Source organism: Alligator mississippiensis, chromosome 1 (assembly GCF_030867095.1).
Source record: "Alligator mississippiensis isolate rAllMis1 chromosome 1, rAllMis1, whole genome shotgun sequence".
NCBI classification, from domain to species: domain Eukaryota; kingdom Metazoa; phylum Chordata; order Crocodylia; family Alligatoridae; genus Alligator; species Alligator mississippiensis.
This window is the reverse complement of record NC_081824.1, coordinates 78,501,990-78,519,993: the sequence shown is the minus strand read 5'-3', so window position 1 is coordinate 78,519,993 and position 18,004 is coordinate 78,501,990.

Below are 18,004 nucleotides of genomic sequence, written 5' to 3'. Positions count from 1 at the left end.
AGAAAGCTACAAATTGGCGGGAAATTCTCCGTTGCACCGGGGTTCTCTTCTGCAGCAGAAAACTCCACCGTGCAAAGAAGCTGCAATTTAGCGGGAAAATAATTTAGCAGTGCCGAAGCGCACACAAAACAAAAATCACAACTTTGGGTTGTGACATCTTTATGTTGTAGAACCAAACAGCCATAATTCTCCTCCTTCCTGCTGTAGATAGATAAGACCACCCGCTAGCCATGCCTTCTTTTGTTTTTTTTTCCTAACCCCTTTCTTCAGGGAGACTTATCATATGCATATGTATTTATTTTATAATGAAAATGAAAAAAAATCACCAAAGTCACACTCAAGACACATTGATTAACCTTCTAAGTGCCTGCAGCATTGCATTGTTTTCAGCCTTGTCCTTTATCACTTTCCAAGTTCTCCAAGGAAAGGAAGGAGAGAGGAGAGGACAGGACAGGACAGGACAGGGCAGGGCAGGGCAGGGCAGGACAGGACAGGACAGGAGAACTCGGCATCCTTTCAGGGTTAATAATAGTCATGTAAGCCTTTCTGATTTGATTCCACAATATTTCAGCTAATGCTTTCTTCCAGCCATTCTTAAAATCACAGTGGAGCCCTTACTAGTCAACTGTGGAAAATCACCAAAGGGAAAGGAATTTCCCTGAAATTAGCCCCCTGTTATAATACACTGTATTATATTCAGCCAATCAGAGTCCTAGAGTTATTGATGTTGTACACTACATAAAATATGTCTTGTTGATTTGGGCCTTTGGGATTATTCTGGCTGAGTGACAGGCTGCAACAACGAAGGGAATGGCATTTTGGTATAAAAAGTTTGTGGTATTATTTCTTTCCCTTAGTGCTTTTTATTGATCTGAGGTCCCTGTGGCTCTGATCCTACAAATATCTATGCATATGTTTACATTTATGCATGTTAGCAGCTCTACTGAACTCAGTAAAATCAAATACAAGCAAGGGTAATCATATTTCCAGGGTTGGACACTAACACATATTTGTATACTTAATTCCCAGTTTGAACACTATGAAACATGGGCTCATTTTTACTTTTTGGCCTTTTGTTTTCCTCACACCCAAAGTGCGAAGAGTCAACAGCTAAATTCAGGTAGGAGAAACCAATATTCAACAAACAAAATAGCAACTGTGGGGCTAGCTGTGATTATGCTACATAATATACTTATGTTTCCTTTTTATTCACCATTCCCCAGAAATCATGTCCTTTTTTCCACTGCAGCAGTTACCTGGATCTTGCCATTTAGTGGATGATGGTGCCAGAAGAAACAGGGAATTGAATCAGAAAAACACATAGGAAGTTGTTTGTTTTCACCTTACAAAAAAAGTCATTGACTCTCTGTTTATGAGATTTTTCAAGGTGAATATTTAGCAGTAGTCTGGAAAGCAGTTAATGCCATCCCAGTTTCATAAGCAAAAGCACAGTAAAACTGCCACAAAAATTAGCTATAATTCAGATCTTTGGGAAATGAGTATAGATAGGGATAATATAGAGCAAGTACATTCCTAGGTTTCACAGAGGCAGCCAGCCAGGCAGTATGTCTATGACTAAAACTTATCTTCCTTAATGTGCCATAATGTTAACTTAATGATTTGCCAGAGAGACATAAAAAAAAATCTGTTTTAGATTTATTTCTTGGGGGGGCATATCCAGTACTTCTCCCAGTAGTGATAACTTCTTCTGTCTAACACAGTTAGTTTAGTTTTATTATCTCTCTTTCATTGTTAGAAAGAGTACCATAATGTCTGCTGACTAAAATTAAGAAAGTGATCTTTCACCTTGTATGTATCTCAATTAATTTTGCTAGTGAAAAAAAGTTCCTGAATCTTTCTCCTTCATCCTATAGATCTTAATCCATTAGTACTTGGCTTTTCTCCATTTCTGCTGGTGGAGTTCAGAACATACCTGTCCTGGATTGTGGAGGGAATTTCTACACATACAAAACATATCCATGTAAGCACATATGTGTATAATTTTCCCCTATGTAATATTCAAGTTATTTCTTCTAGACCTTGGGAAGGAAGGAAAAACAAGTTAAGTTTTTTTATTTGCGAATACTTCTGAGACATTTGGATGCCATTGTAATGAGAGCCATAAATGTAATGAGGTATATAGATAGTCCCATTTGCCTTTGAAGTGATTCAACATCTCTCACCTTAGCAAACAATATCTTCAGGTCAGCATGTCACTGAAAACTTAGGTGATCCTCCCCGCCATCCTTTCCATTCTCTATTTGAGTTTAAAATAGTTGGATGCATTTTTCACTTGACAACCACTTGCAACTCTTCCACTGCCAGCTGTGTCTCTAAGATAGTCATATGTCACTATCTATGACATATAGATAGTCCTTATATGCCATAGATAGTGGCATATAAAATTAAATTATTAAAACTTTTCATAGACTCGCCCTGTAATGAAGACAGCCTATATCTAGCCTGATGACAGAATTGCTGAGGTATGTAAGAAATTTGGACTCTGAACAGGAGAAATACATCCTCTCATCAAAGTTGTGTATGATTCTTATTCTCTTTCTGTTGTATATGAAAGGGACTGTTGTATATGACTTTCCCACCTCTGAGATACAAGTGTCTTCTATCACCTCAGGGGCCTCCTTCCTCTGTGAGATGTTTATCACATGCTGAAAGGGCAATTGGAAGCTACTTTATGGAGTGCTAAAACATAAGGCTCCTTTTATAGTAAATAAGTGGTTCAGATCTACAGCAGGGTAGGAGGACTGCAAAGTATCAATGGATTCTCAGAGATAGCATAGCATCCTACATAAGTACAGCTACCTCCCCAAGAAACAGTTTGATGCTCTTTTCCCATTACTACAATTAAGATTCCTTTGTAAAGAGCATCTTTAAAAAATTACACTTTAGATCCTCTTGCACCATCTAAACAATCAGTGTAGATATAAATACACATAATTTGGGACCAAGTCCAAGAAGAGGCATTTATCCAGAATGAAGTTTGGTCAGCAGTACCCCTCTAGGTTAAAAAAAAAAAGAAGAATTAATGGTTCAGATATTGCTGGTTCTAACTCTCACAAAAAGAAGGAATTTCCCTATGGAATTCTTCATGAAATATTAAAGGAAGTAATATATACCCACTTCCATTCTAGAAGAAAAAACAGGTATTAAGAAAGCAAAATATAAATTCCTTCATAGTAAACAGCTTCCAAAGGATAGTTTTGGCTTTACGTTCTCAATTCAATGACTGTTTATTCTAGGAGCATCTGGAGAAGGGCAGATGGCTAAACTGTCAAATAATGACATTTTATGAAATTTCAGCAATATAACTACAATGGTTCCAATTCCAAAAGGTAAACTGTGGTAGAGAAGTTAGAACCTGAGCAAATGATTATTTATTATTATTATTCTTGGAGGAGGTTTCTTATGAAAAGAATAAGCTGAAAAGAAAAGATCAAGAAACCTCCCAGAAATAATTTGGTAGCTGCCTCCTTGCATGGTTCACATATCTCTGTCTAGTACAAGCTTCTACAGAGGCCCTTGTTTGTTTGGTGAACTAAAAGAAATGGAAATCTCCAAAGATAAGATCTTCAACACTGCCATTCCTCTTCTATAAATCTTTCCTTGAATACCTCTACCATATCTCAGAGCTTTGCCATAACATCAGACACAGTTGCTCAAAGAAATGTCTCTCTCCGTCCTTGTTCGATAATCTATTGAGGTCCCTTCCGACCCTAGCATCTATGAATCTATGAATCTATAAACAAATGTTATCTTCCAGGTCCAAAGAAAAGAAAACTTGTTTGCAAAGATACTAGAAAATGGTAACTTATTCAATGGACAGAAACTTGAAAATCCTTGCCTTCATTTGAATCTCCAGGGAAACAAAACTGAGTTCTATAGGCACTTGCTCTTTAAATCTCAATAAATAAAAATAACCCTTTAAAAAGAGAATGAAATTAAGTTATCTCTGGGAACCAGCAGGATTCAGCATATAAGTTTTGAAACAGAAGTAACAAACCAATTGACTCAAGACAAGATAATTTCATCTCTTTAAACAACAAATCCCATTCTACTGCACTGTATATAAAGACATAGTATGGACATTGAGTTGTAATCTATGGTTTATAATTTTACTCCATTTTTAACTCTACCAAGTTAAATTGTCCTACCTGAATTTCTTACAGTTGACAGCAGCCATTTATGCCATCAACCTTGAAATTTTGTTTAAGGACCTTGGAAGTCTTATAAAAGTGATAGTAAAAGACATTTTATCAATTTGTTTTGCCCTGTGACACTAAGGTACACTAGTTCTTCATCCCTGATTATGTTTATGTATGCATATCTAAAAATTGTCCTGTTTAGTACCTATGAAAATTAAATAGTGGTGAGGTCCATATAATAAACCACATAAGTAACAGAGAGAAACAGAGACTTTTTTTTTAGAATTTTATTATAAAAGTATATAAAGAAAAGGTAAACAGTATGCAAAATGTACACATGACCCCAAAAGTGGCCAGGCATGAAAGCATTCATCAAACTTACATCATAACTAAAAGATTGAAACCCCTTCCCCTCTCCCCTAATGTCATTCACATGGTCATACTTTTTGGACTAGCTGGGCACCTTCCATGGTGCAGGTTGCCCCATTGATGGCTCAGCATGACATACAATTTGTCTATGGTCTGCTGTTAGGATGAAGTACCCAGTCAACACACGTGTCCAGAACAGGAACTGAAAGATGTGGAGGATATCATCAGAGTAATTCCTTTATGATCAGCTCCAGAGGCTCTTTAAGGACTCTTTCTTGGCCCTGCCTTGGCTACACAGATCACACTCCCCTCAGCTGCCCAGTGTGGGATGGAGAAAACATGCACAGTTTTAGGAAAATCAAAGTCTAGAGTGCCAAAAAGGGTGATTACGGTGGCAAAAAAAATCTGCTGCTGGGGGCAGTCAAAGAAGGGGTGGAAGAGTTTTTCCTCCACCTCATTCTTGCAGAAGATGTAGGCCACCAATGCCTCTGGCTCTAAGTGGTAGACAAAGTTGCTAGTAGCCAGGGTCCCATGCAGCTGTTGTGACTAGAGGTCATTAGTCCTCTTGGCATTAGGCAGCTTGTACATGATGCTTCAGACCAAGTAGTTCTGCTCTGCCACTTGGTGTTGCTTACAGGTGAAATCAGGGTGAGCAGCAAGCATATGGGGTATAGCTCACCAGGATTGTGTGTACAGTGTTTCTTCTCAACAGGATCACAAAACAGATCCCATCACCATTCTTGTTGGACACAGGGAACAGGGAAGGGCAATAGGATAACAGGTCCGCTATTCTCTTTGCCATCTACAGCTAGATCAACAGGCAACAATGGTGATTGCATATCTAGTGACCTACTATGGGGGGAGAGTTTATTACACAATGAAGTGATCCTCCATGGCCATAACAGGCAGCATGTGCATGGAAGGCATCCTTCATTTCAGCAACAAGGAATGAAGCAAAGTGGATGGAATGTAGCCCCAAGTGGATAGCCAAGGCCTTGGCCAGGAGCCAGATGGACTGGGTTGGGTCAAGGAAGTGGACCAACTTGATAGATAGATAGCCAATAGAAAATAAGGCCTTATAGTGGTTTTATCAATATACAAAATGACACCCAAGCTTAAATCTGGTTTTCATTTACCTCATATAAATCAATATCCATGATTTACAGGACTTGACAGTTGTGGAAAAATTAATGGATAAATTCAATTATCTCAGGCTTAATACAAATTAAATCTAAGTGATGCTGATAAGGAAGAGAAAAGATCTAATGGAATAAGCATGGTTGATGAGTGAATCTTTTGTTAGAGTTGTATATCTGAACATCCTATAAAATGCCTTGGTGTTTCTGTGTTCTTAAATGACAATGGTAGCCCAGAAGCTGTAACTACTCACTTTTGATTAATAACTTACCACAGTGTCCTAGGCCTCTAAGAACCTTACACTGGGCACATACACATTTGTGGCACACTAAATTTATTTCCTGTAATAAGAGGTATTAATGCACAGTAACCAGTGCTACTGCACAGTAGCACTGGCACTTGCCTATTTAATGACACTAATGTGCAGTAGATTAATTCTTCTGTGCATTAGTTCAATAGCATGGCTTTTGCCCTGACATGCTAGTGCTCACTTGAATTAGTCTACTGCATACTTGGCATCTTGTGTAGATGCACCCACTGTGAGCTGTACAAATGTTGATCAGTGTTAGTGCTAGTTTGACTTTGGAGCATCCACACATCAGGCCAGCAGGGGCCTGGAGGGCTGAAAGTGTAGGATCCCCCCACCCTCCCATTCTGGGCTTCCCACCTGCCCCCTGCAGCTCCCCTGATTCGCCCCTGCCCCCAGGGCTCCCCACCCTTACCCCCACTCCCACCCACTTTGGTTTCTCTTCTGTGCCCCTCTTCAAGGGTTCTCTTCTGCATGCCTCTTCAAGGCTCCCCCCCCAGCCTCTCTCCACTTATTTATGGCTGCCTGTGCTGTCTGTCCTAGGGGAGCAGGGAAGATTAAGCTGCCTGCCCAGCTGCTGCCACCATGGCTACTAAACTGAGTCAGCCCACAGAGCAGTAGCCTTGGTGGCAGCAGCCAGGCAGATAGGTTAACCCTTCCCTGCCTGCTCCCCCAAGACAGACAGAATGGGCAGCTACAAATAAGTGGAGGGAGGGAGGACAGGGGGCAGTGAGCAGGGATCTGGGGTGCTGGGGAAGGCAAGGTGGGCGGGGGGGCAGTGGGCTGCATCCAGGCCAGTGGGGGGAAGTAGGTATTTATACTAAGGTGTAGCCTAGAGTGGGTACACCTTAGTGTAACATGAGCTGGGTAACAGGAATCAGAGATAATCCTGCCCTGGAATGGCATAACTTTGAGGCACCTAATGAGTGCTTAAAACTAGTTTCAGGTGTTAGTGTGCAGACAGGTATTCATATCCATAATCTTCAGCAACTGCAGACTACAATAATCCAGAAATACCATCTGCAATCTACTGTGTTAAATGGTTGAGGACTTTGTTTGTGATCTGTGAAGCACTATGTGGCTGCGTTCCAGCTAATTGTAACACTGCTTCTTTACTATCTCACTTTTGGCACCTAAAATTAAAATTTCCAAGCCAGGGCCAGGGCACTTCAAAGAAGGACCGGTTTCCCTGAAATTAGCATATGATAGTTGTCTGGTTCTGCCCAGGTTTTATGAGCATTATTATATAAAGTGGGATTTATTGATTTAATTGTTTTTGTTTAGTGTATAGGAGTAGGAAACCAAATCCTCAATTGGAATGAATTAGGTTTATCAACATTGCTAAATTTCCTTACGTAATCTGAAGATCTATCTATTTATGAGTTGTTTCTCTTACGGAAAAGAGGCTTTATTGCTGACTTTTAGGAACTGGGAAGATAGTATTCAGTTAATTGTAAACACTTGATTTTATAAACAAAAATTGCACAGGTTCCTCAAAAGGGAAGACAAAGTGAACTTTGATATTGCCTTATGTCAATTAGCACTTTGTTCAGTGACTAACTGAAGCTTCACCTGGCACTTCTTGAAGAGTAAGGAGCCTCACTCTATGCATAAGTCTGGCAGAATCTAGTCCATTAGTGTGAAGGATGATGGCATTTTGCAGTGATGACCTTAGTGGCAGGGTAACTGAATAATGGTATTTTGGACATGCTTGTAGTGTGCTTGATCTTGTAGACTATTTTAATATTGATTACAGAATGTGCTGCTCTGCTGGTTATGGTCAATGCTAGAACTAGAAATGTACCACCCCAGGGCTCAAGGTCAGGTATAAAACTAGGCATGGTGTACATGCCAAGAACCTGCCAGGACAAAGCTACTGACTTGTTCAATTATGTCTATTATTAGTTTCCATGTCAGAAGAGTCAGAATCTTATTCTTTATTTCTAAACGTATACATACATTCCTTTTTAGCATGTGTAAATCAGGAATCCTGTACTCCATTTGGAAGAGAGAGTCAGCTATTCGATGACCCTTCCTGCAATGATAAACATCAAGTTGCTAGTATAGGACTACCTATGCAAAGTGGGTGATGTAAGGGAAATGAAATCAAGATTGTGTAAGTTAATGTCTATTGATAAAGATAGTCTAAGCTCCTCATATGTGCTGATAGGCTACAAATGTAGAGCTCCTCTGAAAAAAGAGAAGTTGTATTCTGTCTTCCATGAGGATATTTGACCATGATGCCTATAACACAGGCCATGGTCCTTGTCACATTTAGAGGGGAAAGCAGCTGGCTGCTGCAGCAGAGGAGGGCAGGCTGGTCATCAAGCCCAAGTGGAAACTGGTGTGTGGCCGGGGAGTCACATGACAGAAAGGGGTAGGGCTTTAGGGTACATAAGCCCAGTGCCTAAGGCAAAGCAAGTAGTTTGCCCCTGCATGCTGTAGGAAGAGGAGCTCCTAAGACAGAAGGGCTGCTAGGGAAAGATGGCAGGAACCCAAGCTACCTGGAATGAAAGGGCTCTAAGGGAGGTATGACCTGTGGGACACGTTGACCCAGACTGGGAAGATCTGTTGTTTTTAAAGTAGCTTGCCTGTATTTATCTTGTATTTAAACTGGACATCAGAGTACCAGGTTGTGGATGCCACAGAGGGGTACTTGATGGGGCACTCTGAGACAGGTAGCCCCAGCCTGGGGCCAGAGGCCCAGAGCTGACAGCAAAGGTAACCCAGTCTGAGGCAATGGGCCAAGAGTGTGAGACCAGGGCCAGGGGCTCAGAGTGCACAAATGCAAGATAGGGCTAGGCCCAGGATCCATGTTCCAGGGTAGTGGAGGTGGGCTGAAAGGCATAGCCAAAATAAAAAGGTCAAGGCCAGGAAAGCTGAGGCCCAGACAAAAGGTTCAGGACTTAAGAGGCAAAAGCTGCACTGGGACTAGGAATCTCCTTCAAACAAATGTGGAATAACATCTGTATGGGTGTGACTATAAGGATGGACAGAAGCCACAAATGTAGTCCATAAGGTGCCTGGTGTCCTATGGCCCTAATAGAGCCAGAAGGACCACAACTGATTGCCTGAGGAGCAAAACTGAGGACAGCTGGGTATGAGAGGTGCCAGCTGACTGAAGTGAACTATGGCTCGCTTTGCGATCCTGGGGCAGCCTCCTGTAATAGGTTGCAGGCTTGCAGCCTGGATCAATTAGCCAGCTGATAACAAGCTGACAATTGAAATGGCCTCAGCTGGTTCAAGCAATAGGCAATAATGAGGGGAAGTTGACTGACTGGCCAGAAATAAGAAGGGCAGGAAAAGGAAGCAAGTGTGTGAAGAGAGGAAGGACTCTTCCAAGGAAGACTACAGGTTGAGAACTAGCCCATGCTTGTGGGTGTTCATTTTGGATTTGTTTTATATTTTCTGCAGAGCTCTGGTGCAGGTTAACCTAGGGCTTTGAAGCTTGTGTTGCTGGGACCAGGTTAAAGGTATGGGTATTTTGGACTGCTTATGCTTCTGGCTGAACCCTGTGGAGCAAAAGAACCCAGGGCATTACAGCCTGAGTTGCTGAGCCCAGAGAGACTGTTGCTGGGACCAGATTAAAGGAGTGGGTTAAAGGGTTCAAGGACTGATATAAGCCTGGCAATGCTAAGCTAACCCAGACCCTGCTACACCACCCTTAACACCATAATAGTTCCATCAAGGCATGGCAGGTAAGAGAGAGAGAGAGTACCTTGAGGAGAAAAGCTGGGGCAAGGGGAGGAGTCATGTGGCCACTGTGGGGCATCATGGTCACCTGGTCCTGCTACAGTGCCATATTAAATGGCTAAGAGAAGAGTATATTATAAACAGGAGTTGAAAATCACCATCGGGCATAACTGTTTTGAACATCTGGGGACCATTACGGGTAGGGGAAGCCAGTACCTCTGGCTTCCCCTACCCCTAATGTAGGTGCATATTGAAGGAAAGGTCATGGTAGGGCTCTAAGGACCTTGATAAGTTGTACAACTTCTATTTGCCCCACAGCATCACTGCATGGTTTCAGGGGTGGAACTGAAAACTATCAAGGAGTCACAAGACTGAACATGGCCCATAATTGGGACTAAGAAGGTTAACAGAAGAGTTAAAGACATGACATGAATTTATATATATATATATATATATATGCATAAGTTCATGTATATGATTACATATAAAGACAACCTGCAAAACAGTAGAATTAAGTTTGCCTAGTAAAGAAGAGTGCAGCAAAGTTATTTGAAGCACTCAAGGTAATTATGGCAATAGTGAAAAGTGTTTATCCCTCTTCATTGATCTCTTCTTTCCCTCCTACAATTCCCTGTACCATAGTATAGGAACAAAAGATCAATCATTTAAACTAGACACCAGTAAACATAGAAGCAGTAGAAGAAATACTACTTCACATAGCTTAAAATCAACTCCTGAAACTTATTGCCACAGTCATCCCCCATATAGTATGGCTGGAGTTTTAAAAGGAGCTGATAATTTTATAACTATTAATAATACTTGTAGTTATAAAAAGACAAGGGTGCAGTTGAACCTCATGTTTCAGGGCATGCAAGCTGATCACCTGAAGTCAAGAATGATTTTTTTCTCACATTGTAGGTAGGATTGCGCAGTTCATTAAGTGCATTGTGGTAGGTTTTACTTGCCCTTGAGGCATCAGTTAGAACAGTGGTTCTCAACCTTTTTAAGCTCAAGGCATCCCTCATTAGACTTGAGGCTCCCCTAGTTAGACTCAAGACTCCCATTGGAAAATACCAACTCTTAGATCTCACTTGTTTTTTGACTATGGAAAAAATAATAGAGCCATGTTTCTGTTGCAAAGCACTCCGAGTATCCAGAACAGTTCAGAATGTTTATAAAAAAAACTATGGATTCCTCTTTGAAATCTGAGGTTTCTTTTGCGAGTCATGTTTGCACATCTAATAATCCTAACATTGCATGGCATGGCATGGCACCCTTAAAATGATCTCAAGGCACCCCAGAGTGCCATGGTACCATAGCAGAGAATTATCAAGTTCGAGGCATGATACTAGATTTGACAGAACAATGGTCCATTCTAGAATTACAAACTCTGTGCTCTAATAGAAAATGTTTATGGTTTTAAATAAGTTTTCAATAAAGGATGAATTGACAATATAATTAAGGCTTATGAGAAGCCAATTAGTTAGCTGCTTCACCAAAAATAAGTTTTGAAGCAGACTTAATTGCAGTGTGCATGAGAGCACAGGAGCAGAGAAGTTGAGTTGCCTCACTGTGCCTCCAGAAGCATGAGTACAAGCCTTATTCTGTTGATCTTTCTTGTCCTTCTAACTGGTTCATCTCTTAATAGGAATTACAGGTGGTTAAACTTGCATGGTGGGGGGGCGGGGGGAGGAGGAAGGCAGAGGAGGAAACTCTTTTCAACTTGGTGTTCACAAAAAGGGAGGAATTGGTGGGAAATGTGAAGGTGGATGGTAACTTGGGTTTCAGTGGGTGCAACTACATGTAAAATTAGTACACATAACTAAGCTCCAGAGCTTATTGCTCTAGAGTATTTTGCTCCTGGGTGTGCCATTTGAATATGGGGAGCAATTAATTCTGGAGCAATTGGCTCTGGCGTTTATTCATGAGCTGCATGTGGAGTTCAGTCATAGCAGCCGTGGCTGGCAGGGGGTCCGGGGGGTCCGGCTGCCAGCATGGGTCTGCTCTGAGAGGGCTCAATGTGCTGCAGAAGGGATGGCTGGGGCATAAGGGTGCTTCAATGTGGGGCTAGCCAGCAGGCAGCCCCTACACTGAGGCACCCTTGTGCCCAGCCAGCTGGGTCAGCATCTACACATTCACTGCTGCACATGAAAAAACTCTACACCAACTTTTACAAATACTACTCTGCTACAGAGTTAGTTAGTTTCCTGCAGCCTAATAGGGGTGCACATGTATATACTGAGACATTGAATGCAGGGCTAATTAGTCCGCTACACAATAAATCTCTCATGTAGACGCACCCAAAAGAGTTCAATATTTTAAGGGGAGGAAGAAAGGACAGTGGCAGCATAAAGACACTGGACTTCTGAAAAGGAGACTTTAGCAAACTGGGGTAACTGTTGGAAAGGAGTCCAGGGGAGCTGGCTGTAATTAAAGGAGGCACTCTTACAGGTATAGGAGCAAGCTATCTTGATGCAACAAAAGAATGGAGGATGCAACATTAGACCAACCTGGCAAGACAGCAGTCTCTTCAGTAAGCTGAAACTCAAAAATTTAATCTATTCAAAAGTGGATAATCAGTCATAGTGGTGTCTGACTATTACACAGGTGCTCAGAAAAAAATTAGGAAGACCAAGGCATGATCTGTGATGCACCTGGCAAGGGATAGAAAAGGCAATAAAAAAAGGAGTCTATAAATATATCAAGAGTAAGAGGAACACCAAAAAAGTTGTAGATTCCTTATGGAATGCATAAAGCAATCTAGTTATGGATGATGCAGAGGAGGCAAGGATTTAATGCCTTTTATTCTTCAGGTTTCACAGATAGGGGCACCTACAGATGATAAGCCCTGTTGGCAGCAAAGATAAAACATCAAACAGCTTTCATGTCAGCAGGTCCAGATAGCACATACCCTAGAATAACAGAAAGAATCAGCTGAGGTAATTTCAAAGCCACTGGCTATGCTCTTTGAGAACTCACTGAGGTAGGGTGAGCTCCTGGATGACTGGAAAAAGGCAAATATAGTGCCCATCTTTAAAAAAGAGGAGGAGGAAGATCTGGGGAATTACAGACATAATTCTGACCCTAATACCTAGAAAGATCATGGAGCAGGTCCTCAAGGAACCTATTGTGAATCACCTAGAGAAGGGCAAGGTGATCAGAAACAGTCAATATGGATTCACCAACAGCAAGTCATGCTTGACCAACCTAATTTCCTTCTATGATAAGGTGGATCATTATACTCAATGAGTCATGAATGTCTCAATGTCCTGTTGGGAGATGGTGTTAAGTGTGGTCCCCCTGATGTTCACTATTCTATAATATCTTCATTAATTATTTGAATTATTTCTTCATTAATTATTAGAATCAAGTCCATGCTTTGCAAATCTGTGGATGGAATTACAGACGCTGGAGGGTGGGACCAGGATTCGGAATGTGCTGGATAGACTGGAGAACTGGTCCACAATCAACCAGATGAAGTTCAACAAGGACAAATGCAATGTCCTGTACTTGGGATCAAATAACTGCATGCACAAATACATACTAGGAAATGAATGACTAGGTTGTAGTATTACAGAGAAGGATCTGGAGGTTACAGTAGACCATAAGCTGATTATGAGCCAGCAGTGTGCTTGTGTTGCAAAAAAGGCCAAAAGTATACTAGGTTGCATTAACAGAAGTGTCACTGGCAAATCAAGGCAAATAATTCTTCTCTTTTATTCAGCAGTGGTGAGGCCTCACCTTGAGTACTGTGACCAGGTTTGGGCCTCACATTCCAAAAAGGATGTGGATAATTTTTTTTAAAAGTCAGTGGAGAGCAATAAAAATTATTAGAGGCCTGGGAACCGTGACCTATGAGGAAAAGCTGAAAGAGCAAGGATTATTTTGTCTGGAGAAGAATAGACTTGCAAAACCCTCCAAGACCTGAATGACAGAGGATTGAGAAGACGGGCTTTTCTCTTTGGTTGTAGAGAACAGGACTAGAAGTAAAGGCCTCAAGCTGCAGCAGAGGAAATTTAGGATGGAGATTACGAGTAGCTATCATTCAATGAGGGTGGTTAAGCATTTGAACAAGCTACCTACAGAAGTTGTGGCATCTCCATCCCTGACGGGGCGGGTTGAACTTTCAAGAATGCGTTGGCTTAGGATAGTTTAGTTAGAAATGGTCCTACTTTAAGTAGGTGTTGGATTAGATGAGTTTTTGAGGTCCCTACTTTCCTAGGATCCTATTATAACAGGCCATTAGATGCAGATGGAACTTCCTAAACAGAGCTCGTAAGTATGTATCTAGAAAGAAAATATTGCGCACCAAAGTGAAGAAATAATAAAAATCAACAGCTGGAAGCTGTAGCAGACCAATTCAAATTAGAATTTAAGTACAAAACCTTAATAGTGAAAAGGGATCCTGTTTGTCTCTGTTTAAAAACAGCAAATTCTCTAATAATCCAAAATTCTCTGATTAAAGCAGAAAAGTCTGAATCTTTCTGCAATTAAAATGAAATAACACTATAATGTATATGTATGTATGTATGTATCAGTTGAAAACAATGTTTTATTGATATATTTAAAATGATACTGCAATTTGGAAGCCTACTAATTATAAAGTAATGTGGAATGAAGAGAGGGAGAAGAGATTGATATCATATATCTGGATGTTAAAAAAGCTTTTGATCTGGTGTCCCATGGCCTCCTCATGGAAAACTAGCCAACTGTGGCTTTGGCTACACCACAACCCAATCGCTGGGAAATTGGCTCCAAGGTCGGACCCAGAGAGTAGTGGTCGATGGTAGCAAATCATTATGGCGTGCTATGACCAGTGATGTCCCCCAAGGCTCTGTCTTTGGACCAGTTCTCTTTAACATATTTATCAATGATGTGGACATTGGTGTCAGAAGTGCACTGGCTAAGTTTGCCGATGACACTAAGCTTTGGGGCATAGCATGTACACCTGCGGGCAAGCTAGTGATCCAGGCTCACTTGGATAAACTTAGTAAGTGGGAGGATACTAACCTGATGTTGTTCAATACCAATAAATGTAAGGTATTACACCTCCCAGCATACTTATAGGCTCAGTAGTGCTACCACTGCTGAAAGAGAGTTAGGGTTCATGATTGATCACAAGATGAACGTGAGCCACCAATGCAATGTCACAGCTGGCAAAGCAAACCAAACTGTGGCTTGCATCCATAGATGCTTCTCAAATAAATCTCAAGATGTTGTCTTCCCGGTGTACTGGGCCTTGGTGAGGCCGCAGCTGGAGTGCTGCATCCAATTCTGGGCTCTGCAAGTCAAGAAGGATGTCGAGAACCTTGAGAGAGTCCAGAGGAGAGCCACGCGCATGATCAGAGGGCAAGAGAATAGGTCTTATGAAGACCTCAGGGGGGACCTGGTGGCTGCTTATAATTACATAAGGGGTGTGCATCAGGATCTGGGATAACATCTGTTCACCAAAGTGCTCCAAGGAAAAACAAGGACCAATGGTCATTAACTCCTCCAAAACTGTTTTAGGCTTGACATAAGAAAAAATTTCTTTATGGTTCAAACCCCCAAGACCTGGAATAGACTCCCTCCAGAAGTGGTGCAGGCATCTACTCTGGATTCTTTCAAGAAACGTCTGGATGTTTATCTTGCTGGGATCCTTTCACCCTAGCTGACTTCCTGCCCCTAGGGCAGGAGGCTGGACTTGATCTTCAAGGTCCCTTCCAGCTCTAATGTCTAAGACACTATGAATGATGGAGTGCCTCAATCATTATAAGAAGATACATAAGATACATTCTAAATGCCTATATATTTAGGCATTTTATTTTAGTTTTTTATCATAGAAAATCAGATTCCCTCTGCCCCCTTCATTCACCAGGATACAGGTTCAGCTGCGAATAGCCCCCCCACCCTGCTTTGTGGCACTAAGCAGCCCTGATATGCCAGTTTCCTGACCCAGCTTATGCTGTTGCCCCTCAGTCCCAGCCCATAGCCCCACCCCCCGAGCCCTGCCGATGCCCCTCACTTCCAACCCACAGCCCTATGGCCCTACCACTGCTTGGCCCTGCCAGTGCCCCCTTACTCCTGATCAGCAGCCCCCCCTAGCCCTGCTTGTATCACTCAATCCCAGCCTGCAGCCCACCACCCCCAAGGTGCTCCTCACTCCCAGCCCACAGCCCCTGGACCTGCTGGTGCCCCACAGCTCCCACCCTACTAGTGCCCCTCACTCATGACCTGCAGCCCTCTACTCACCCCAGCCCTGCAAGGGGGGCCACCAGGTGCCAGGACTAAGGGACCAGGGCCAGGGCCTGCAGCCCCCTGAGCCCCACCCCCTTCCCTGCAGTGCTTGAGCCTTGGGAGGGCAGATGAGGGCTGCCTGCTGCAGACTCAGGGCTCCCCACCCTGCTCTAGCAGTGCAGGCAAACACAGTACTACTGCCAGGAGCCATACAACAGCCTGCAAGGGAAAAGCCAGAGTTTGCTACATTTTTCTCCTTTAAATTCATTTTTAAAACTTTGTTCGTGACCCTTTCATTTATTCTTGTGACCCACAGGTGGAGAAACGCTGTGCTGGAGTATATACTTTAATCAAACATATATTACTTATTTCTGAAATTAAATGGCCTATGAGATAGAGCAGGGATAGCCAACCTGGGGCATAGGCTCCATAAGTGGCATAGAAGCTCTGTGTGTGGCACGTGGTGGACTGAGAAAGAGACAGGCAGTACAGTGGCAGCAGGGGTAGGAAGCAGAAAGCACAGCATCTGATCAGTGAACACACGGCAGAAAGCAGAGCAACAGCTTGGTCAGGGAGCACAGGGCAAAAAGCAGAAAGTTGGGCAGTAGATTGGATAAGGGAAAAGGATCAGGGTGACACTCAGGGAGGGTGGGAGGTAATTTGTAACACCTGCCAAAAAGGCTGGCCACCATTGAGATGGAGAATGGCATACTTTATGATCTAATGGTCCCTTTAGACTCTAACACCTATATATCTGTGAAAAATCTTAAAAGGTGCACAGAAAAGCATATGGATAACTCTTCTATGTTAGTTTAAAGTGGAAATAATTGGAGTATCTTTTACGTATGGTGGAAATGTTAAGAGCTTCCAGATATTTCTACCTTGTAAAGAAGAACTTTGGAAAAATAGAATAGAGGCAGTTGTAGGGAAATGGAGTTAAACAGAAGGAAAAAAAATTAATGTGGCTCTGTGCACAGCCAAACACCTCACTGCACTTGCAACTCTAAGGCTAAATTCCACCCTATTTAATTAGATAAGCTGCCTCTGCCTAAAATCAGTTCACCTGCTTTCCTGAATCTAGTCAACAGGATTTGGTCCTTATGTGAGCTTTTCAACAGATCCAGGTCTGAAAAGACAAAAATTCCAGGTGAATCAGTTACAGGTTACATCTTTGATACTTGACTGAACTGACGTAAGAAATCTAGGAGGTCAAGACACTATTGTAATAGCAAGCCATTAACATAACAGCAGAGATTAAAGAGAAGTCACTCAACTCCCAATTAATAATAAACCAGTTCTCATTTTTCCAACAGTCAGATTGGTTTTCTGCCTCTGTCATGAATGAAAACAGTCTGTTCAGCAGGACATCCAAGGAGGCACCACACAGCCAGCCCCAGACCAACATGTATCACATTCTTTCATCAGGTCTAGAAGGGTCTTTATAAACTCATTTTGTTTAGTGAATAAACAGCTCAAGCCTAATGAAAAAAATACCTGCTCCATCAAAAGCCAAGTTACTGGGTTTCATGTTATATTTGTTTGTTGTCTTCACTCTCCACTTCCTTGCCCCCATGCAGTGATTGATAAACCTTGGTCTATTACAGTTGGCAAGGCCCAGAAAAATTGGGATAATACCAGTGGTCAACAAGCCAGTCTATAAAGAAAAACACTGCTGATAAGATAAACAGCTTGTGATATACTTAATTACAATATTTCATACTCATTTAGCCATCTCCACATCACAGCACTAACAAAGTGGATTTCAAACAGGAAATAAGACTCGTTCCCAGAAGCCCAGAGGGCTAATTATAAAATAGCAACCTACTTTTTTTGTAGCAAACGTATTTTTTTCCAACAGAATTTATTGAGCTCATTACCGAGCTGCTTATGAAGTGATTTGAAATGAGGCAACATTAAAGCATTCTGAAAATCCCTTGTACTTAGTCATCTTGACACTTTGTTTGAACTTGGAGCATTAATATGAAATAACTGTAACAGCCCCATATTTCTGATTCCTTTGTTTGACAGCATATTTAAAAGCTAAAAGACAATATGATCAAGCTTTTTTAATCAGCAGAGTAATTCGTAGGAGTGTCTCAAGTATTCTTAACTTTGAAAAGAC